General features: G+C 35.3%; 1 protein-coding gene across 17 annotated transcripts in view; it reads right to left on the bottom strand.

The window, feature by feature from the left end:
- The window catches only part of ADGRL2 (adhesion G protein-coupled receptor L2), a 678,543-nt gene that overhangs the window by 86,579 nt on the left and 569,495 nt on the right, over window positions 1-22,469 (bottom strand). The gene's annotated exons all lie outside the window — the stretch shown is intronic.

Below are 22,469 nucleotides of genomic sequence, written 5' to 3'. Positions count from 1 at the left end.
TCAGAAACTAAATGGCTTTTTAGTAAATCCAAATAAAAATGACAAATTTAATCACAGACTTTATATACAGTGACAAGTTTTACAAACAGAAAATATAACTACTAATCAAGAAACAATTTTCATTTGTGCAATGGAATGAAAGCTCTACTACCCACTGACTTTACTTTCTTATTTAATATATACATATTAATTGCTGTTGTTTTGTCTTAAAAAAACCTTCTATCTTAGCAATTTTTCTCCACAATAACTAATATACTTATGACAGTAAGAAACTTATGCCACAATAACTTACTTCCATTTAAGTACACTTTATTAAACTGACACTGAAAGGAATCAGCAGAAGACATTCAAAGGAGCCAGCACTGCTCCCATCCAATTCAACAAATTCAAAGACCGGAAAAGTACAAAATTCTCTACGATCATTTACATCATCTACAAAATTGCGATGAAACATTTGTGACATTACTTTTCCTACTTATATAATTCTAAAACAAAATAATGTCCACAAAAATGCTTACAGTACATAAATATACATTTATGTATATCAGGTATAGAGTGTAGACAAACACTGTTCATAGGTGCTCTAAAAAAGATTCCTGAATGAAATAATTAGACTTTTAAGTTTAAATTAGTTTTCAACCAGTTGTCCCATAAAGTACTAATAGAGCACAGGACAAAGAGAAAAAGCAAGGAAAGTCAAGAACAGCCAAGAGCTATGTGCGAGAAGGACATCCTTACTGTCCTGGTGGGCTACCATAGGGTTAGCCCTGATAGCAAAACCTTCTACACTGCTTTTAACTTTTTCAGTTCTCTAGCCTACCAGCATCTATACCATTCATATTATAAAAAACCAGCAACACATTCAGTATTTTTCTTATCTTTTTCATCATTCTGTATTATATGCATTATTATAACTGTTCCAAGTTATAAACTTCTGAGAAGAGCTGGGCTGTGCACAGGTCAATCCAATGCCAATCCTTGTTCCCTTTATCTTTCTTGTACAATGTTTCTCACTAATTCAGTAGAATAAAAAGTCACCTAGTTAAATACGATACTCTCTTAGATGTAAATATATTCTTCCAAAGCAGTACAGGGTGACACACTGGTATGATTTTAAAAAGCAACAATGCTCAAACCTGGCTAAACACTCAGTTCTTTAGAGAAAAACTAAAGGTGTAACTGGATGAAAAGGGAAGAAAAGAATACTTAAATTTGTAACTCAGAAATCTTCGGGAGATTGCAGCAAACCCCAACCTTGGTAGGTTTTCACTCAAAAGGGTTATAGTATGTGGAGCCTACTGTAGTATGTGGAGAAGTGCACTACCAATGAAGAAGGGATACAGAAATAGAGTTAGGTAAAATGTCAAGACAAATGGTAAACAGCTCAAACTTCCAAAAGATATTTCTTCCCCAACAAGTTCATTAACTTTTATAAGTGTATACATACACATACACACACACACACTGCTTTTTTCTCCATCTCCTGATCTTGTACTGTACTGCCTCTACAAATAATTCAGATTAAACTAGTACTAACATATTTGTTTTAATAGAAAATATTTTTATGGCTTCAGAAGCTGACACATTTCTGTGGCAAAAGCTATGTGAAAATTCAAACAAATGACATCAAATAAAATTTTGAAATGCAACCTATTTTAAACACAGGCAATTTGCAATTATAATTATATAATAAAACAGAATAAATCATATTATTAGAAAATGCTAGGAATATTAGAACACACTATTAAAAGACTGGCTTGGAGCCATAACTCACAATTCTTACTATTTTGTCAAAAACACTGAACTGATTATGAAGCACTGTGGTTTTTAAAAAGAGGATTTTAATTTTTGTCTTAGTTTGTTTGCAGGATTATAGTTATTGTTCTAAGTGAATTTTCCTCTGCTTTTAAAATCTATTTGGGAATTTGCAGTGTCTTACTGTTTTGATAATTCAGGGAGAGGAGTTTTAAAGCTTTAGTCACAGTCATCCAAAACAGTACAGTAAGCCCGGGCACTGTGGCTCATGCCTGTAATCCTAGCCCTTTGGGAGGCCAAGACGGGCAGATCACCTAAGGTCAGGGATTCAGGACTAGCCTGTCTAAGATGGTGAAACACCATCTCTACTAAAAATACAAAATTAGCGGGGTGTGGTGGTGCACACCTGTAATCCCAGTTACTCGGGAGGCTGAGGCAGGAGAAATACTTGAACCTGGGAGACAGAGGCTGCAGTGAGCCAAGACTGCAACAATGTACTCCAGCTTGGGTAAAAAGAGCCAAACTCCCATCTCAGAAAATTAAAAAAAAAAAAAAAGAAAGAAAAAAGTACAGTAAGGAATAAGAAAGTGAAGATCAGTACACTTTAATAATTTAGTAGATTGCTAATACAAAATATACTAGAGAAAAAACATCATGGTACTTGCTATCATTTGAATATGGCTTGTTCCCAACAAACTCAAATAGAGGCTTAGTCCCCAGTGTGGCCGTGTTGGGAGGTCGTGTCTTCAACAGGTGATTGGGTCTTTATCTTAAAAACTTTCTTCCCTTCCCACCCCCAACAAGGAAGTCTGTCACCCAGGGTAGAGTACAATAACACAATCTCGGCTCACTGCAACCTCCGCGTCCCAGGTTCAAGCAATCCTGCCTCAGCCTCCCGAATACCTGGGATTACAGGCACGCAACATCACACCTGGCTAGTTTTTGTATTCTTAGTAAAGACAGGGTTTCACTATGTTGGCTAGGCTGGTCTCAAATTGTTGACCTCATGATCCATCCACACTGGCCTCCCAAAATTCTGGACCAGCGTGCCCGGTCCTAAAGTCTTTAAGACTGGTTTAGTTCTCATAGGAATAAATTAGTTTTTTGCTTGCACTTGTCCTTCCACTTTTCAACCATTCTAAGAAGCAGCATGAGGCTCTTACCAGATGTGGCTGCCCACCTTGGACCCCAGAATCCCAGAACCATAAGCTAAATAAAACTCTTTCCTTTATAAATTACCTAGTCTGAGTATTTTGTTACAGCAACGGAAACTGCACTAAGAGTTCTTAGTAGTGAATACCGCTTTATTTAATGCTACAATGTCTTTTGTTTTAAATCATAAACGTTCTTTTCTAAATTATTTCTTACCTGTTTCAATAAAACTATATATATGCAGATATATACATAAGATACTATGCATATTCATTTATATATAATATATATATATATATATACCCTGCTAGACTGTAATAAGATTCTTAGTTATAATCCCAATGCCTACAATAGCACATGATACATAATTCCAAAAAATGTGGAACCAAATTGTTGAATTAAACTAGTGACTAGCACAATATAAATTGCAATTGCTTTCCTTTGTAATGTCTATTTCCTTTGGCAGTGAAAACAAATGGTGAACATTAAAAACAAGGCAAACTACTTATCATCAATGAAAATTATCTGCCATCTCCCCAAAAAAGCAAAAAATATTTAAATTCTGTCAATTTATTATTTTCTACATATCACTGGAGTTGTCACAAGACCGAAGGGTTACATAATTATACATTTCTCTTTTTCTAAACTCTTGTGTTTCCAACCAAAAAAATAAAAATGTATATATATATATATATATATTCATTAAAAAACAAGAGAGAAATAAACATTACAATAGCTAACATTTGCAAAGCATTACTATATGCTTGCACTGCCTTATATACGTTACTTTGTTTTATGTTCGACAACATAAAAACATAAACAATGGAATAGTTACTGTTATAATACCAATTTTACAGAGTATAAAACTAAGGTATCAAACAGTAGTAAATTTGGGGTCTTCATCTTACCACAACTTAGATTCTAACCCATGCAGGAAGCTTAGACTCCAGAGCCCTTCTCTGATCAACTCTGACTACTCAAGCCATTTTGCTAACAACAAGATTTATTTTTTAGGAAGTAAGAATAAATAGAAGGTTCTTCTTCAAAGCTTTTCTCTTAGTTCATTACGAATAAATAACAGTTTCTTCAAAGGTTAATTTACTTTAAAGCTTTTGCTAATAATCTTAAAATAGCTGTTAGTCATAATAAAGAAATAAGTGTATCCTGTGTTCTTATTAGTTCTTACACTTTAACCTAGATATTTGCCCTGACATTCCTGGATAAGCCCAGGCGATTCTTAGGTCATAGCTTATTCCCTTTCCTTATTTGGAAATGTAACTGTTACTCTAAGCACTCCTCAAGTTACTTCCTCTTTTCCTTTGTTCTCCTCTGCATTTACCTCTTTAGGAAAGTTTTAAGTTGTTAGCCAACCAGGTGCAGTCTAGACTGTGAGGTCCAGTTCCAGCCAATGGAATCAGGACACAGAAGTGGGGCAGATGTGTCAGATATAAATGGCCCTGCCTCCTTTGTTCAATGTCCTCTTGTGGCAAGATGGCTAATGGGAGAACCCTTTCTGCAGAAAGTAAAGTTGCCTTGCTGAGAAAAATTAAATTTATATTGGAGTGCTACTTCTTTTGCAGCACCAAAAATTTACATATAACATATTTCATAAGTTTTCATACAATCTGAAAATCACCAAAGAATATTAGTAAATTTGACAGGAAATAATTATTGTAAAGATTCACAAAACTATATGAATAGTAGTGAAAATCGTATTTGTAGAAATGTAAACATGTGTACTATAAATATAAGGAGAGCAAAAACTATACTGTAGGTACACAAGAAAAGAGCACTGACCACTGAAGTATGAGCATTGGGTCAGCCTTATGACTTTGGGCAAGTCATTTTACTTCTCTGGGTTTTAATTTCCTTTTCTGAAGAAGTAAATTCATTTCAAAGTCCTATAAAATTTCCTCAATCTGTAAGACTAAAGAGACAAGCTCCTTTTATTCGAGTATATATGCTATTCTAACATTTTCAAGTGATGAATTATTAATAAATGACTTTCTCTATTTTCTTAAAATATAATGACATTATTAACATGGATGTGCACAGCATGTACTGCGCACTGTCTATAAAGTCCATGTGATGAACCAGGCACGGTTTGCACAAATCACAGGAAAACATCTTCCTTGGTTAACTAGTTTAATCAATAACTTAGTAAAAAAGAGAAAATAAACACAATCAACTATGAAAAAGTTCTCTAGTTGTGGCCATGATGGGAACAGGTGTTCAGACATGCCTCATTATATTTGACTGCCATTGGAATTCTGGCACAGCTGACTATCATTAACATTAAAACAGAGACCTTAAGAGTGACAGAACTGCCTCTTTAGGTCTGATAAAAAATGTTTACAATCTATTCTTTCTGATATCTGCTACTTAGAGGCTTAATATGCATAATAAGAACCCCGGTCTCCACAACCCCATTTTTTTTTTTTTTTTTTTTTTTTGGAGACAGAGTCTTGCTCTGTCACCAGGTGCCAGGCTAGAGTGCAGTGGCATGATCTTGGCTCACTGCAACCTCCGCCTCCCGGGTTCAAACAATTCTCCTGCCTCAGCCTCCCAAGTAGCTGGGACTACAGGTTCCTGCCACCATGCTCAGCTAATTTTTGTATTTTTTAGTAGAGAGGGGGTTTCGCCATGTTGGCCAGGATGGTTTTGATCTCTTGACCCGGTGATCCGCCCGCCTCGGCCTCCCAAAGTGCTAGGATTACAGGCGCACAACCCCATTCTTAATCCAGACACTTCCTTCTATTGAGTCAGGTCTTTATTAATAGATAAACTCTTTCAACCAATTGCCAATCGGAAAATCTTTGAATCCACCTATTACCTGGAACCCTACCCTCCACCCTTTGGGTTGTCTTCCTTTTCTAAAGGGAACCAATTAACATCATACATGTACTGATTTTTGATTTACGTCTCCCTAAAATGCATAAAACCAAGCTGTAGCCCAACCGCCTTGGGCACCTACTGTCACGAGCTCCTGAGGCTGCATCACGGGTATGTCCTTAATTTTAGCAAAATAATTGATTAGTAAAAAAAAATTTATGTAAATTTTTAAGAAAAATATAAATTGTTGTGCCTTCTTTGGCCATTTCACAATATTTTCCTGAAAACTTCAAGGGATATAGCTCAACCTCATCCACCAACAATGCACTTCAAAGGAAGTTTGAAAAACCTTTAATAAAATTACTGCAATTAGTATCAATTTTTAAAATTCAGCATTTTCACTAAATAAATCTTATGAAAGACATAAAAACCTATTTCTGAAAACATTTATTTATATCATATTAATGATCTAGAATACTGACCCACAGGAAGAAATCATCATGCATGGCTGTCATTTCTTAAATTTTTCTTTCTTTGTATGAAAGTAATTTCCAAATGCTTTAAATTGACTAAAAATAGAGTGTTTGAGTGTGTGTGTGTGTGTGTATATATATATATATATTTTTAAATCATTTGCCAAGTTTACACAATTGATTCCCAAACATGATTACATTAGAGTCACCTAGTAAACTTTTTATAAAGACAGATCTTGAAGTTCTACCCCAGACCTCCTGAATCACAATCTCTGGGTCAAATGAAGCCACACTATCGGTATTTGTAAAATAAAATGTTAATTTACTTACAGCACACTAGTATTGAGGGACTGTGTTAAGGAAAATTGCCTGTGTTTCAAAAGCAGGAATTTCCCAGTGCTATACCTCCGTCTACGCCCCTATCTGGGGACCAGAGGGGTTTCAAATGTAAAGTTCTTTGTCTGACTTTCCCTTGCCGGTAGGTAGAAATTCCAGGTGACCTCCTTTGTTTAAAAAGCCTGTGAAAAGCTCTGGGAGGAGGGGGCTCTAGTTATGGACCTAGCAGCCAATCCAGTATCAAGGTCAAAGATCAATCACTCCAGCAGAAGTTTGAAAGAACTCCTCTCACTGAAGAACATGAATGAGGAGGGAATAATTCCCAGGTTAAAATTCCCCTGCCCCTTACCTGTGCAGATATCCCCTTTGGATTCCCCTCCCACGACAACGTGGGACTGCTCTCTCTTTCTCTCTCTGCCTAATAAATTGCTTTCTGCTAAACTCTTTGGGTCCAATATTTAGTGAACAGTAAGTTCACTGTGCCGCCAAGGCCTTTTCCCCATTCCTGGGGCAAGTGAGCCCAAGAACCTGGACACACCCGGTTACATCTTTGGCAAGCATGGGGAGGGAGCTGAGCCCATCCTCCCGCCACCTGGTTATAGTATAATAACTAAGATGTGCAAAGAATGTCTCTAAGGCCTTTTAATAATAGTTTTTAATTGTCTATGAGATTACATATTTGTTGTCATTGTCGTCATATTTCCTCTTAATTCTCCAAGATAGTTTTACTTTAATTTTTGAACATATTTATAATAGCTGCTTTAAAATCTCTATATGCTAAATCTATCATCTGGGTTCACATCAGAGGCAATTTCTATTGTTATGAGTCAATTTTTCTGTCTCATTATATATCTTATATCTTATAAATTTTTTGTTGTTGAAAACTATACATTTTAAATAATAAACCATTAGCAACTCTGGATTCAGATTCCTTTCCCCTGAGAATTGCTGCTGTGGTGGTTTCTTTTTAGTATCTTGACGGTATTTAATATGCAGACTCTGTGCCCACAGTGCGTGGCTGCTTATGTCTTTGCTCACTGTTTCATTTTAATTCATTTGAATTCTTATTTTTATTTTTTAGCCTCAGCTCCTAGAGGTCAACTCTGTCTGCATGACTTAGTGGTCAGCTAATGACTGGGCAGAGAGACTTTGCACAAAAACCATGCGCCCATAATTAGATCTCTACTCTTTGCTGATGTGAGTGTATGTTAGAAAGGGTGTTGAAAGTCCAAGCAGTTTACAAGTCAGCCTCAGTTATTTACTTTCTGCCAAGTCCTTTCATGTCTCCTCTGTACCTGTGTTTAGCTTCCCAGTTGGTTAAGAATGCACAGAAAGTTTATGGCTTCTTCATTTCTAAGATTTCCCTGTGATGTTTCAGACTGGTTTTCCAGTCATCCCAACTGGAACTACAACCAAAGGATAGCAGAGCCAGGTTTTCCCCATTTCTTTTTCCTACAGTGTTTACTACTTTCATTGACAACACTACTGGGCATGAGTTTCCACCTTCTACTCCAAGTCAAGTCAGTTCTTCATGGCAGTAACGTCACTGGTTTTGAAGGCCAATCTTGCCCCAATGTAACTTCCACAATTGCATAGTCAAGGAGTAAGGATGGAGGGATTGTGGGGATAAGGGAGAGCCCCATGATAGAAGGCTTTAAACTTGTCTACTGTTCATAACAAAAGTTCTAATAGATTTTCATAAATAATGTTTCCCCATTTGTTATTTGGCTTTGGTTACTTTCCAGTGCCCAAAATGGTTGTTGTTGACAATTAGAGGGAATTTGCCACCCTCAGAAGGTCCTCTAAGGACTTGACAGTTATTTCCTGATTATGAATCCTCAAAACAATCAAACAAGATAAGTAATATTATCATCATTTTACAGAGGAGGAAATTGAGGCAGAGAAAGATGAAGTTTTCTATAGTCACATATCCAATAAAAATTAAATTAAGACTTCAAAGCCAGAAATTGAGCTCCTGGGTTCATGTTCTTAAATGTTACTTTAATGCCTCTCCAGATGATGATGACCATCAGTAGCAGGTTTGGGGACAGAGTTGTAAAGGACATAGTTATGGTGTGCTGGCTGCTACTAGTCTTGGGGAAAGGAAAAGAACAGGAAAGGAAACTCCATGTGATGGTCAAGTATTCAGGAAAATGGCTCAGTCAACATAATCAACATAAGGAAATTCCCAAATTAAAGCCTTTTAACCTCACTATTACTATGATATTCATTCCAAGCCATATTTTCAATCTATTTCTATTTCAACAACAACAAAAAAATAAGAATCCCAACCAGCAAAATGTAATCCAATCCATCTTGCAACCCTGGCAATCGAAGAAAGAACTGGTGGGAGGCCCTGTGAGCAAAAAAATCAATATTGAAGCTTTGTGCTGTGCAAATGTGAATACCGCCAAATAGCGGTGCTTAGAGTAAAATGAACTGTTTTGCTCCATTTTCTCCTCTCTGAACAAATGATTTTGAAAAGACAGTTTTTCCCCCCAAGCTATAAAATGTCAAGCAATAACTCTCTGTGCTTTAGGCTAGTGATTGGAATAAATACCTCCCGGCAACAGGTGCAGCGACTTAGGACTGAAATCATTCACATTCAGGGGTAACTCCTAATAAACAGACGCACTGCTACCAGATGGGAAATTGTAAGACCGGAATTGAAACTCTATCACTGAATTTTGCATCATTTATAAGCATTTCTGCAAGAAAATACGCTCCTCTGACAACAAATAGTATGCTTTGTTGTGATAAACTTCAAGTACTTGATGAGGAGCATTTGCTTTTCTAACAAAGTCTCCATTCACTCTGTTCCTTAAACGTTTCTGTAAAATTATACATTTCCATAAAGGTCTTCTTACTAGGCTGTACTATAAAATTTTGAACTTTTCTGGTAGTTTTCCTTAATTACTTTGAACTAAATACTGTCATGTTTGCTACTGCTCATGCTGTCTGAGGGTCCCAGGAAGCACCATGCTTTTTGATTATCAGGAACCTCTATGAGAGTGAGGCTGTGACTCCAAGCCATACTGAAACATTAACTCAGCCATAGTCTATTTCCAGTGCTGGCATATGAAGTCTCTGAATTATTCCTGTTTATATACGTTAGCAAAATTTCTTCCTAAAATGGAAATGAGGAAAATACTTCAAGAGAAGGAGACATGATTTCAACCAGGCTGAAGTGAAATTTAGGAGCATCCAGAGAGCTTATTTCAATTTCATCTTAATTAAGATGATAATAAGTTAAAAGTAAACCTAAAAGATAAATTGTCACTGATAGTCCAACTTTTTCACTTATCTCTGCATATTCATGGAGCCAACTAAGCACAATTTTTAAAATTAAGGATGCATAATAAAGCTTTTTTATACCAGAAGGCAGAATGCTAAAAATCTATTTCATGTAAATTTGTAGACAATCCCTTTGTTTTAATTATTTAATTAGATCCACTTTAGAAATGCTTTTATCAATCAAATCCTAAAACATCAACATTTTTGTTTACTAATGTATAATTCTTTTCACCTGTCTGTATTATGCAACAAGCCAAAACTACCACATGTGGAAAGTAAAAAAGACATACCTACTTTCACCTTTGAACTTGTTTTTATGCCAATAATACAGAAAATAAAAGAATGCAATGTCATTTTCCAGAATAAGCACACTGGCCTAGAAAAGGTTGCAATTTGTATATAAGTGGGGTTAGCATGAAACACCAACAAATGCTTACAGAGATATGAAATTGTTGCAAAAGAAAGTGTTCCAACAACTTACAATCACGTAACTGCACAATTATCAACTCAAGTCTAAGTGGTATGCCTTAGCTTCAGGTGTCATTTTGGTTTAGAAGTTACTGTTTTTTTGTCTGCTTTTGAAAGAGGGTCTCACTCTGTTGCCTGGCTGGAGTGCAGTGGTACGATCATAGTTCACTGCAGCCCCAAACTTCTAGGCTCAAGCGTGTGGGCTTGAAATTAGCCTCTTCCTCACCCCTGAGTGGCTAAGACAGCAGGCTCATGCCTCTAAGCTCAGCTAAATAAGCTGTTGATTATTTTGGAAATATTTTAAATTATGAAGTACTTCAAAAAAATCTGTTTCTAAAAAGAATGTTTACAGTTTATCTGAAATCTTACCAAAATTTTCTAACAAATACATGCATAATGAAAACACATATTTAAACCCAATTACATAAGCTACAAGGTAAAAATCTTCAACTTGGGGATTTGCTAAGAGTCACAAAATTCTAGACACTTTGGATGATCTAAAGTAAAAATATACTTTTGGAAAACCATTAGCTGATAGTTTCAAATACTACTACTTCTGAAAAGCCTTTGGACATTTTAAAAAGAAAGTACACATTATGAGTCAAAAATACTGTGGGGTTAAATTCCTTACTAGAAAGAAATTAATTTCTCCTACCTAAAAACTTCTTAATTATCTACCACTAATTAATAATTCATAAGTACCATGAAAACATATTTCAGCTATAAAATACTATAATACTTAATTTAAAAAAATTCCTGATAAGCATGTCTATTAATAGTAATATAGGCCACAAAGAGATGCTATTAGTCTCAGTACTTTTATTCTGATGTACTTTTTTAAAAACAGTGACTTTCACACTAAGCTTCAATATTACCCAATTACTCAGTGCCTCTGTTTAAACTATCTCCTCTGCACAGGATGCGCCACTCATTTTTCTATTAGGATACAATTACTCTTCAAATCTCAGTTCAAAACACCCCTGACAACAGGGAAAGAAGAACCTGAGTTTAGGTTTGGGCCATTTGTTTTGTTTCTTTCCATTAACATCTACTGAGTACCTACTATGTGCCTAACACTCTTCTAAACACTTGGGATACAAGCAACAAAAATAACAATAATCCCTGTTCCTGAGTAACAAACATAGGGGATGAGACCTCGACCTCCTTCAGGACAAGTGTCATCTATCTGATTCACTACTATAATGTAAAACATAGTAAAGATCAGTTTACAGTGTGCTTTACAGAGTGACAAAGATGTTAAACAAATGGATATATGAATGAATGAACAATTATGAGCTCTTCTATCAGAGCAGCTAACACATTCTAAGTGTCTCTGTACTTACATTCCTTCCTTACTGGACTCCAAGCTTTTCAACAGAAAGTGAATATTATTTATTCAGGGACATGGACGTTTTGTTTTTCCTTTATGCTTTATTTACTACTATAATTCTTATGTACCCGAAGATGTTAAACATACTTAAGAACATAAAAGTTGTTTTAAGAGAAAAAAAAACGTTTTATCTTTTATGTATATATGAAAGTTTTAACCTTATAAATTTAAGACATGAACATCATCAGAAAATGTTTTTTAAAAATCTAAATCTCAAGTGATAAAGAATATAAACCTGACAAAGATGACATCTTCATCAGAGTCCCCTAATCAGTGGGACTTAACTATGAAAATATGCTCTTAAATGACTGACTACGTGCCAAAGTTCAAAATAACCCCAGAGTTTTTTTTTTTTTTTTAACCCCTCTCTTTTTTACAGGGAAATAATAGAAAATACTGTTTACAATTTTTTTTTTATTTTTTATAAGTAGTTAAAAACAGCTTAACATCAAGAAGTTACTACCAAAAATGTAATATCTCAAGTCTTTTGCATTGTTCTAGCAAATTAAAATTCTTAAGTAATTCTGTATAATATATACAGTGTCAACAAAGAAACTAGCAAATAATTACAGAATGAGGAACTAAATGACAATTTCATCATCTCCTCGGTATAATTTATTTCCAGCTTTACATTATTTAATATAATCTATCTTATCATTTTTACTACCCTTTTGTTATTAAAAATTTCATTAATTCACTCCCACAGCCATCCAGCCTGAGTATGTATTTATTCTTTAAAGTAATTAAATAAGAAGCAAAAAACACAGAAATGGGCTATCTGTTCCCATATCCAGTAACTCACAACAACCTTGCTAGCTAAAGGATTCCACTCCTTTTTTGTCACTAATGCTAAAACTCATTAGGGTGGAGACTTCATTTAAAGTATTTCCCAGGCAGGTCTTCCAGATCAAAGAGAGCAAAACTTTGGATTTTAAGTCTCTATTTGTAAACACCTTGTTGTATTTAAACATAAACACTTTAAAAAGGCACATTTAGGCCTGGCTCGGTGGCTCATGCCTATAATCCCAGCACTTTGGGAGGCAGAGGCGGGTAGATCACCTGAGGTCAGGAATTTGAGACCAGCTTGGCCAGCATAGTGAAACTTCATCTCTACTAAAAATATAAAACAATTACCCAGGCATGGTGGTAGGTGCCTGTAACCCCAGTTACTCAGGAGGCAGAGGCAGAATAATCGCTTGAACCCAGGAGGTGGAGGTTTCAGTGAGCCGAGATTGCACTACTGCACTCCAGCCTGGGCAAAACTCCATCTCTTCCCAAAAACAAACAAAAAAAAAGGTACAGTTACATGGATTAATCACAAGTGACCACAATGTAGATGAATGAAAGATTTCCCTATCAATAACTTTTATTAGACAACAATAAACTCTAAAAGTATAAAGTTACCTGTGTAACAACAGCTTCCTCCTCAAAGGTTTCTATAAGGGAGCCAATTAATACCAACTCTAGAACTTATTTAAGTTAAAAACATTGAAACTACACTGAAACCACCCACTCATTTCTCTGAATCCCCAAGAGGAATCCAAAGGTAACTACATACAATTAGTGCTGTTTCAAGCAAGTGTCTTAGAAAGGAAAGACACTATATCCCCATATGTGTTCCTATGAGGTATTTATTTCCCACTTCAAGTAAGAAAGATTAACACAGACTGAAACTAGTAGCACATCTTGACTTTTCACACATTGTTACCCAAATAATTCAATCACTTAAAAATCAGCCATGTAAACTCTGACCCACTGAAGAAGGCCGAGATGTCATGTCTTTTTTTCTACATACTTTAAAAAAAAGTTTCCCTAAAACCTCAAAAGGTTGTAAATTAGGCCTTTTCTTTTTCTGAACACACTAATTCTATTGGTAATGACAGAAATGCTTTTCTGCTGGAGTAACAACGCATTTTCCAACAGGTTTCTAGAGGAAACAAACAAACAAAAAACACTGAAATAATTTTTCATCTCAAAAAATAACTTATACAATCAAAGTTGATTTTTTTAATTTCTACTTTTTCCTGTAAACAATACTTCATATTTGATTCTCAATTATGCTACATACATGAAATTTCTGAAATATACTGTCACTACTAACACACAGATAAGACTTTTTTAATAACTCAAGATTGTATTTATCTCACAAACAGAGTAAAGATAAATTTGCAAAAGATATATAGAGCTTGTGGAAACAACTAATCAAGTGGATAATATGATGTATACAAAACAAAAATACTCTAGTAAATACTATAACTAGTGTGCTATTACTTTTCTCAGTGAATGCTCTTGGACCAATTAAAAACTGTAAAATAGAAGAATAAATAAAATGCAGTAAGGAACCCACTCTGTGAACTCTACCTCAAAACACAATGGATGCAAACTCAAAATAATAAAAAAACACCAGCAAACAGAAAACAGCACTTATTTCTTGTTTCATTCATTATGTATCTGTGCCCTTAACACATTCTAATTCCTCCATTAGACAATGCTGGAATAAGCAAAAGAAACTAACAACCCACAAGTTGTAAGCAACTCCACCACTTCCAGAAACTACAGAAAGCCCATCCAGTTGTAAAAGCCCTTCCTGAAACAAAGAGATGACTTATAGAAGTAGTCTATTAACTGTGATAATAGAGTTGGACAGAAAGCAATTCTCAAAAATGGTATGAAGGTTATTAAATCGTTCCTTAAATGACAGTGTAACAACTTTGATTTCGTGGTTGGTTTCAGTGTTAGCATTTTTGTGTTTTGCTGTTGAGGTTCGTTCAATTTTTAATGAAATGATGAGGTTTTAAAGAACACAAACTATTCTCAAATCTTGTCAATACAACATTCAGGGAAAGGGGCAAGGAGGGAGTTTAATTTAACATTGTAAAGTTACAAAATGCTACCTTAAAAAAGAAATAATACAGGCCGGGCAGGGTGGCTCACATCTGTAATCCCAGCACTTTGGGAGGCCGAAGCAAGCGGACCACAAGGTCAGGAGTTCAAGACCAGCCTGGCCAACATAGTGAAACCCTGTCTCTACCAAAAATACAAAAATTACCCAGGCATGGTGGCAGGTGCCTGTAATCCCAGCTACTTGGGAGGCTGAGGCAGGAGAATAGCTTGAACTCAGGAGGCAGAGGTTGCAGCAAGCCAAGACTGTGCCACCACATTCCAGCCTGGACAACAGAGCAAAATTCGGTCTCCAAAAAAAAAAAAAAAGTAATACTACCTTTCCGCAGGGTTAAAATTATATCCCTTCTTGTATTTAACTGCAAGCTGAACATCAAGGGAACTAAGAAACAGCACGGTAGCAGATCCAATGGTATAGGCCCTGCCCCTACACACTACAGCCCATTGTAGTCTTTCATACTTGTTCCCTACAGGTACCAACAGTGCACAGGAACAGAGCAGTTCCAACTTCTGGATACACAGATTCTGAAAAAATTACAAGGAGTTGCAGGAAAAAAAGGCTCATAGGAACCCTGCTTGAGAGTCACTGTTGCTATGCCCTGGTGCACTACTCTAATGCCCCTTCCTTGGTACTTTAAATGTTTACTTCCCCTTACAACCTCAAATACTTTTAATTTCATCTTTATAAAGCTGAATGTTACCAGATAAAAAAGTTCCTGCACTATTCAAGGAAAAAAGAAAAATAGAAGAAAGGATTGATAAAAGTCACAAAAACAAGCAAAACTTCTTATCAGAAAATGATTACGAGTAAGTGCAGGTGAATCTGATTTATAATGACAGGCATGTTTTAGAAAATTACATTTCCCAAATCTGTGCAGCATCAGGACTAAGAACTATGTAGAAGCAGGAACTCATCTAATTCATGGCAGTATGCACTGTGCCCATCTCCATGCCTGGCACAGAAGATGTAACAACGAACACATGAAAGAATCCAGGCATTGAAAAATAGATAAGGTTTTGAATTCTAGTTTTGCTATTTACTAACTTGGCAAAATTTTAACAAGTTTTTTTACAAATGAACTTCAGTTTCCTCATAAAACTGTGATATTAATTTATATTTAATACTATTATAAATACTCAAATGTTTTACAAATGGAATTCAAATCCAGTATACCAGATATCCATAACAGTCCCTTCTACATAAGGGTTGGACTACTAGTTTTTCCATGGTCCATTTAATTTTTTTTTTTTTTTTTGAGATGGAGTCTTGCTCTGTGTCTCCACACTGGGGTGCAGTGGCACAATCTTAGCTCACTGCAACCTCCAACTCCCTGGTTCAAGGGATTCTCCTGCTTCAGCCTCCCAAGTAGCTGGGAAAACAGGCACGTGCCACCATGCCCAGCTAATTTTTGTATTTTTAGTAGAGACAGGGTTTCATCATGTTGACTAGGATGGTCTCACTCTCCTAACCTCGTGATCCACCTGCCCTGGCCTCCCAAAGTGCTGGGATTAAAGGTGCGAGCCATCACACCCGGCTCATTTACATATTTTAATGTTTAAACAAAATCAAAAGAACAATATGTCATGACACAAAATATGTATGAAATTTAAATATGTCAACTAATATAATCTAAATATTGTCAATAAATGGATATTCATTTCTCTCATTATATAAAAAATCTATACAACACCCTCAAATTTTGCCTTTTGGCCTCCAAAGTCTAAAATATTTACCATCTAGCCGTTTATAGAAGACAGTAGCTGACCACTATTCCAACTGGTTTGGACAAAATCAGTAAATAGACTACAGCCTCCTCTTGTCAATGAATGTTTTGATATTTAATAGAAACAGATTAAAGGCAGTAAAACATGATTCTTGTGACTTATCACAGTGCTAGTGAAATAAGAAAGAATATAATCTTAGAATAAATTATCTGCTTAAGAAAATCCTAAAGGGCGGTGTGGTGGGTGGGGACATAATTAGGTCAATAACTACAATTTTTAAATGCGCCCTTTCAGTATTATTTCCCCCTAAGATATTAACTTAATTTGTACAGATCTTATTGAGATTAAACTATTTAAATCTTCCGTGTTTAATTCTAAAATGGGTAACTATTTTTAGCAAAAAATAACTTTGGACAAGGAGTTAACTGACTTGGCCTGAAATCCTTGTTCTATCCTTTAAAGAGCTCTGTGACATTGGATAAATCACTTTAAATATCAGCCTCCAGTTTTTTCATTGGAAAAGTAGGCATATTAAATTAATTCACAACATTAGTACAAAGATCAATTGATAGAAAAATGTATCTTAATCTAAAAGCACTACCCTAATAGAAACTGAAATTCATCATAACTTAAAACAACTCTGAAATAACCCACCCACCCACTTATTAACCACACTTAACTATGTTCTGCAAAAGATTAAGTTCTAGTTACAAAAGACCTCAAAACATGAACAGGTTAGATCTCAGTGTTGGAATAACGATCGATAATAATAACAAGGAAATATGTGTAAATCTGATCTCAAAATAGCAATAAATTCTGATTCTACCTCAGATCTGATTCTACCTCCGATCTGATTCTACCTCAAATCTACCTCAAACTGAAGTACTCTATATTGAAAAGCCACATAGGGGACCAAAAAACAAAATCAACTGTTTAAACAAGTAATTCAAGGTTAAATACTATACATAAAAGTGCTTACAAATCAAGAGTATCAATTTCAAAGTAGATAATAAATGGAAAGGGAAAAATATTAATTTTAATTTTTAAATGGTGACATTTTCTCCTATCAAGTTTCCAAGGATGTGCTTGTATGGCTATTGTAAAACAGACAGCATAATATATTTCTGAAATTATGGAGTGGTACAGTCTTCCTGAAAAAAGCGTTACCAAATCCCATTTGCAAGAACAACACATTCAAACAAGAACAAAAAAAAACTTGACAAAGATTTGGATAAAATTTATTAATAAAAATGTTGAAATAAACTAAAGGCCCATAGTAAAGTAGTAGTTTCAAACTATATTGACAAAATGGAATATGATGCAACTCTAAAAAACAATATTACAATATTAAATAATATGATAAATACAGTAAAAATAAATATTAAAAATAATACTATATTAATATTTTGTGAGTTGGGAATGGATTCCTAGAAAAGTATGTAAAAGAATTAAAATTGTACTTCTATATACATGCGTCGGGGAAAAATAAAACAAAAACAAGAAATGGAAACCCTTTTTGGAGTAACAGTGACAAGTTCATCTAAACCAATTAGGCTCAGTAATAAGGGAGCTAATGAAGATGGCTGCCAACCCTGAGGTACCAAGAAACAGGACTTGGGTTAAGGTGGGTAGATGAACAAAAAGGTACTTGGACCAGGAGGGTAACAGAAATTCTGTCCCTTTGTGGGAACAATCTAAAAATATACAATTTCTCACCCCGATAACCAAAGAGAAGATATTGAGGTTTCTATAATCTTACTGGTTCAGAGCTATCAGCCTGCAGACCTAGGTGAACACAGAGATCTGACAGTTGTTCAAAAACTGCATATATTTCGGCACCCTACACCACAGTTCCCTTATCACAGCTGAGATACATTTCCCCTGGGTGATGTGTGCCCCAACACACTCATTCAATAAGGAGTATTTTGTTTGAGCAAATACTGCATATGTTTTTCCTAATCCCCACCTCTCTCAGCTCATAATTTCCTTTTTTGCTGTTTGTTCCAAATTCTCCCCCACCCCAACTTAGTCCAAGTTTCTTCCCAGTATGTCCCATGGCTGGCTCTTGGCTGTTGTGTTAACCTTGACATGCTCAAAGGTGGACTAATGAACTATTTTTCTGAAAACAAATTTTCTATTTAAAAAAAACAAAAAACAAAAAACAAATTGTAACTGTGGCACCAAGGTGCTAGTAGAAAATTCCAAAATTAATTTTTATATGAGTTATTTTAACAACAAAGTTAATCTGTTTACTCTATGGAATTGATTCTTATATTCACTATATAAAATCTGGTATGTGAATTCCTGTCTTTGTAGCATTTCTCACAGTATTCTCCCCACTTAGAATGCCCTTCTATCTGCTCTGCTTCTGGGATCAAGAGCTCCTGCCTTTTAAAGCCTCCCTAAGAGAAGACACAGCATAAACTATCATGAAACTACCAAAAGATGCAATTCAGAGACAGGACGACAAGTTTAGTGCTTGTATAAATTATGTGCATAAGACTAAATCACACTAACAAATGTTAAGTTTTTCAAAGAGAAGTAATTTATTGTCAGAGATGAGGATCATTAAAGCAGAGGAGACTGAGATGACCCATACATATAACCCTTGTGCACTGAGTCTTGATGAAAAGGCAAAGAGAAGGGTCCGTACAATTTTATGTTTCAGATTTAACATAATTCCTAAGGGCCCAAGGATTTTTGAAATGGTAAATGAATACCAGCTTCAACTTAAAATCACCAGCTGCATTAGCCCCTAACAAGACAGTCTGTCCTTTGAAACTTTGAAGCCAGACACTGACTTCCCTCCAGCTATGAAGAGTCCTAGATGGCACCTTCTTCCAACAGAAGACTGTTCTGTCTACATTTAAAATTTATTGTTTAGTGTAGCCACCTCCCTCAATGATCTTGGCTAGATCTTCTGAATAACGTGCTGCAGCTTCCATGTCAGCACTTGCCTTCACCTCCCACTTTTATGTTATGGAGAAGATGGCTTCTTTCCTTTAGCCCCATGAGCTAACTTCTGTTGACTGTAAACTTTCCTCACCTCTCAGGCTTCATAGAATTTGAAGAGAGTTGGGGCCTTGCTCTGGATTAGGCTTTCCTTAAGGGAATGTTGGGGCTGGTTTGATATTCTCTCCAGACCACTAAAACTTTTTCCATATCAGCAACAAAAGCTGTTTCACTTTCTTATAACCTGTGTGTTCACTGAAGTAGCTCTTTTAATTTCCTTTAAGAACTCTTTCTTTGCATTCACAGCTTGGCTAACTGGCGTAAGACTCCGAGATTTGGGCCTATCTAAGCTTTTGATATGCCTTCCTCACTAAGCTTAATCATTTCTAGCTTTAGATTTAATATGAAGAAAATGTGCAACTTTTCATTTCACTTGAACACTTATAGGCCATTGTAGGGTTATTAATCGGTTAATTTCAAAATTTTTGTGTCTCAGGGAATAGGGAGGGCTGATGAAAGGGGGAGAGATGAGAGACGGGGAAGGGTCAGTTGGGGAGCAGTCAGAAAATATAACATTCCTTAAGTTCATCGTCTGAAGGGCATGATTCATCACACTCCAATTACAATAATACACATCAAACAGCTACAATAATATCAAAGATCACTGATAACAGATCACCATAACAAATGTAATAATAGAAAGCATGAAATATTGTGAGAATTAACAAAATGTGACATAGACATATGAAGTGAGCACATACTGTTGGAAAAATGGTGCTGACAGACTTGAGTTTCCACAAACTTTCAATTTGAAAAAAAATGCAGTATCTAGAAAGCACAGTAAAACAAGGTATTACTATATGCCGGACTCATTTAAGTCTTTCAACATTTCACATACATTTACTTGGGCATCTTGCAAAGGTACTGAAAGCTGCTCCAGTATTTTTCCAAAATACTAAAATGAAACTTAATTTGTATGTTGTATGAGCACTGTCAAGCTAGCTAATATATTTTACTATTTATCAAAAGAGGAGTTTCTATGTTATAGCTACCCTTCTGAAATTCTTGTGACTTACTGTCTCCATACCTTGAATTTTTCTCTACTTCAGTTCAACAATCACATTACTTACTACCTTCATCCTTCTAAAAGGAGAGCTAATCCTAGCAGGCTGAATGGGTTTGACAGCTTTCCCTGGTCTTTAAGATAAATTCTAAATGCCTAAGTATGGCATAGAAAGCCTATTAACTTTCTAGCCACACCCAAAGTATCCAGACTCCCTGAATTCTCTACCTCAAATGAATGAAATCACACTCATCTTTAAAGAATATTAGTCATGGTATTTTCTGGGTCTGACAATCAGAACTAATCATTTGGTTTTATATGCTCTCAGAGATTTTGTGCAGGCCTAAATTATCCCATGTAGCAATTAAGTACAATTACAATTTATATAGATATTAGTCTCTCAGAGTATCAAGTCTTATACCTTTCTCCTCTTTTTTTCCCAAAATGCATCTGCATGTGACAAGTTGTATTTAAATAACATAATGATATAATGCTACTTAAGGAAGAGCTAAATGTTTTTAAAATTTCACTTGGGAATGCTGAAATTCGAAGAGATTTTTAGGATCATGCAGCCCAGTGTTTCTTTTTATGTATTTTTACTACATTTCTTAAGAATAACATGTTACATCAAAATACTGTACCCTTATTATATGAATATATACTTAATAGAAATTTCATGAAAAAATACTCATTATGTAAACTGTACTCTGATATTTGCTATTCTCTTTCATTTAAGTGATGATTGTAACCCACTAATATTGTGCTTACGAATTGGTGAGTTGTAAATCACAATTTGAAAAGCACTGATCTAGTCTAAACTTTTAAATTAAAAAACTGCAACCAAGGATAGTTATATGGATTCCTCAAGTTTCTTAAATTAGTTAATGTTAGGCGCTATATTATAAGACACTGATCAAACTACCTGGGTAGCTGTTCTGCACATTCTCAATACACATTTTGTATATTCTATCAATTGGTTCAGTAAGAAATTTGGTTTCAAGTGACACTCAAAGGTCTCTTCTCACCAAAGTATAATTATTCTCAAATCACATTTCAGTTACAAATTTACTTACAATAGTCCATATTAAACATATAACAAAATATATGAGGAATGTCTATCTTTAGCTAATTACACCAGGGGGCACTTTTTAGTATCTCTAGACTTCGGCCTAAGTGCATCTTTCTGAGAAAGTGTGTCACATTCCTGGAATTTCAGAGCTATGGTCTTTTAATCCATTACTAGTTTTCTATCAAGGGATTACCTTCTTGTTTTTCTTACATTAATTATATATAGAATCCTCAGGCAGATATTGACAGAAAGAATGTAAACGAGCTAAGTAGACACTATTTTAATTTTAAAAAGTATATGAAAACACTCTATTTTAAATAGAAATCCAATAAAGGTTTAAAATTATTTTTATTTGAAAGGTTTTGTTTAAATAAAAACCGCAGGTTGAAAAGCTTATCATATTTGACTATTAATTAATGCTGAGTAAGTATTCAACTTAGAGTTACATCTGCAAAGGTAAAAAGCATTTCAGCAATATTTGGGAAGAAAAAACTTAAAATACAAAATAACCTAATGGTTAACTCACTCTAAGAAGCTGAACTTTTTGCTTTCTGGTAAAGAATTATCTGATTACAATCAAATTTTGAAAATTATAATTTGGGCACTATAAAAGGTGTACTGACCAGGCATGGTGCCCCATTCCTCTAATCCCAGCACTTTGCAAGGCCAAGGTAGGTGGATCATAAGGTCAGGAGATCGAGACCATCCTGGGCAACATAGTGAAACCCCGTCTCTACTAAAATACAAAAAACTAGCGAGGTGTGGTTGTGTGCGCCTGTAGTCCCAGCTACTTGAGAGGCTGAGGTAGAAGAATCATTTGAACCCGGGAGGCAGAGACTGCAGTGAGCCGAGATTGTACCACTGCACTCTAGCCTCTTGATAGAGTGAGACTGCATCTCAAAAAAAAGTTCCATTATGTAAGTAACTGCAAAGAAGTAACGTGTATTTTACATCTAAAATGATATACTGAAATGCAAAGCAGGTATACATTATTTAAAGCTGCTTTCAACAAAAAAAGGAAAATTCACTTGTTACAACCACGCTGCTTTGAAGATACCC

This window comes from Aotus nancymaae, unplaced genomic scaffold (assembly GCF_030222135.1).
Source record: "Aotus nancymaae isolate 86718 unplaced genomic scaffold, 86718_ANA_hifiasm-v0.15.2.pri h1tg000007l, whole genome shotgun sequence".
Taxonomy (NCBI): domain Eukaryota; kingdom Metazoa; phylum Chordata; class Mammalia; order Primates; family Aotidae; genus Aotus; species Aotus nancymaae.
Note: the sequence above shows the minus strand (reverse complement) of the source record. Positions and strands in the feature narration are given on the sequence as shown.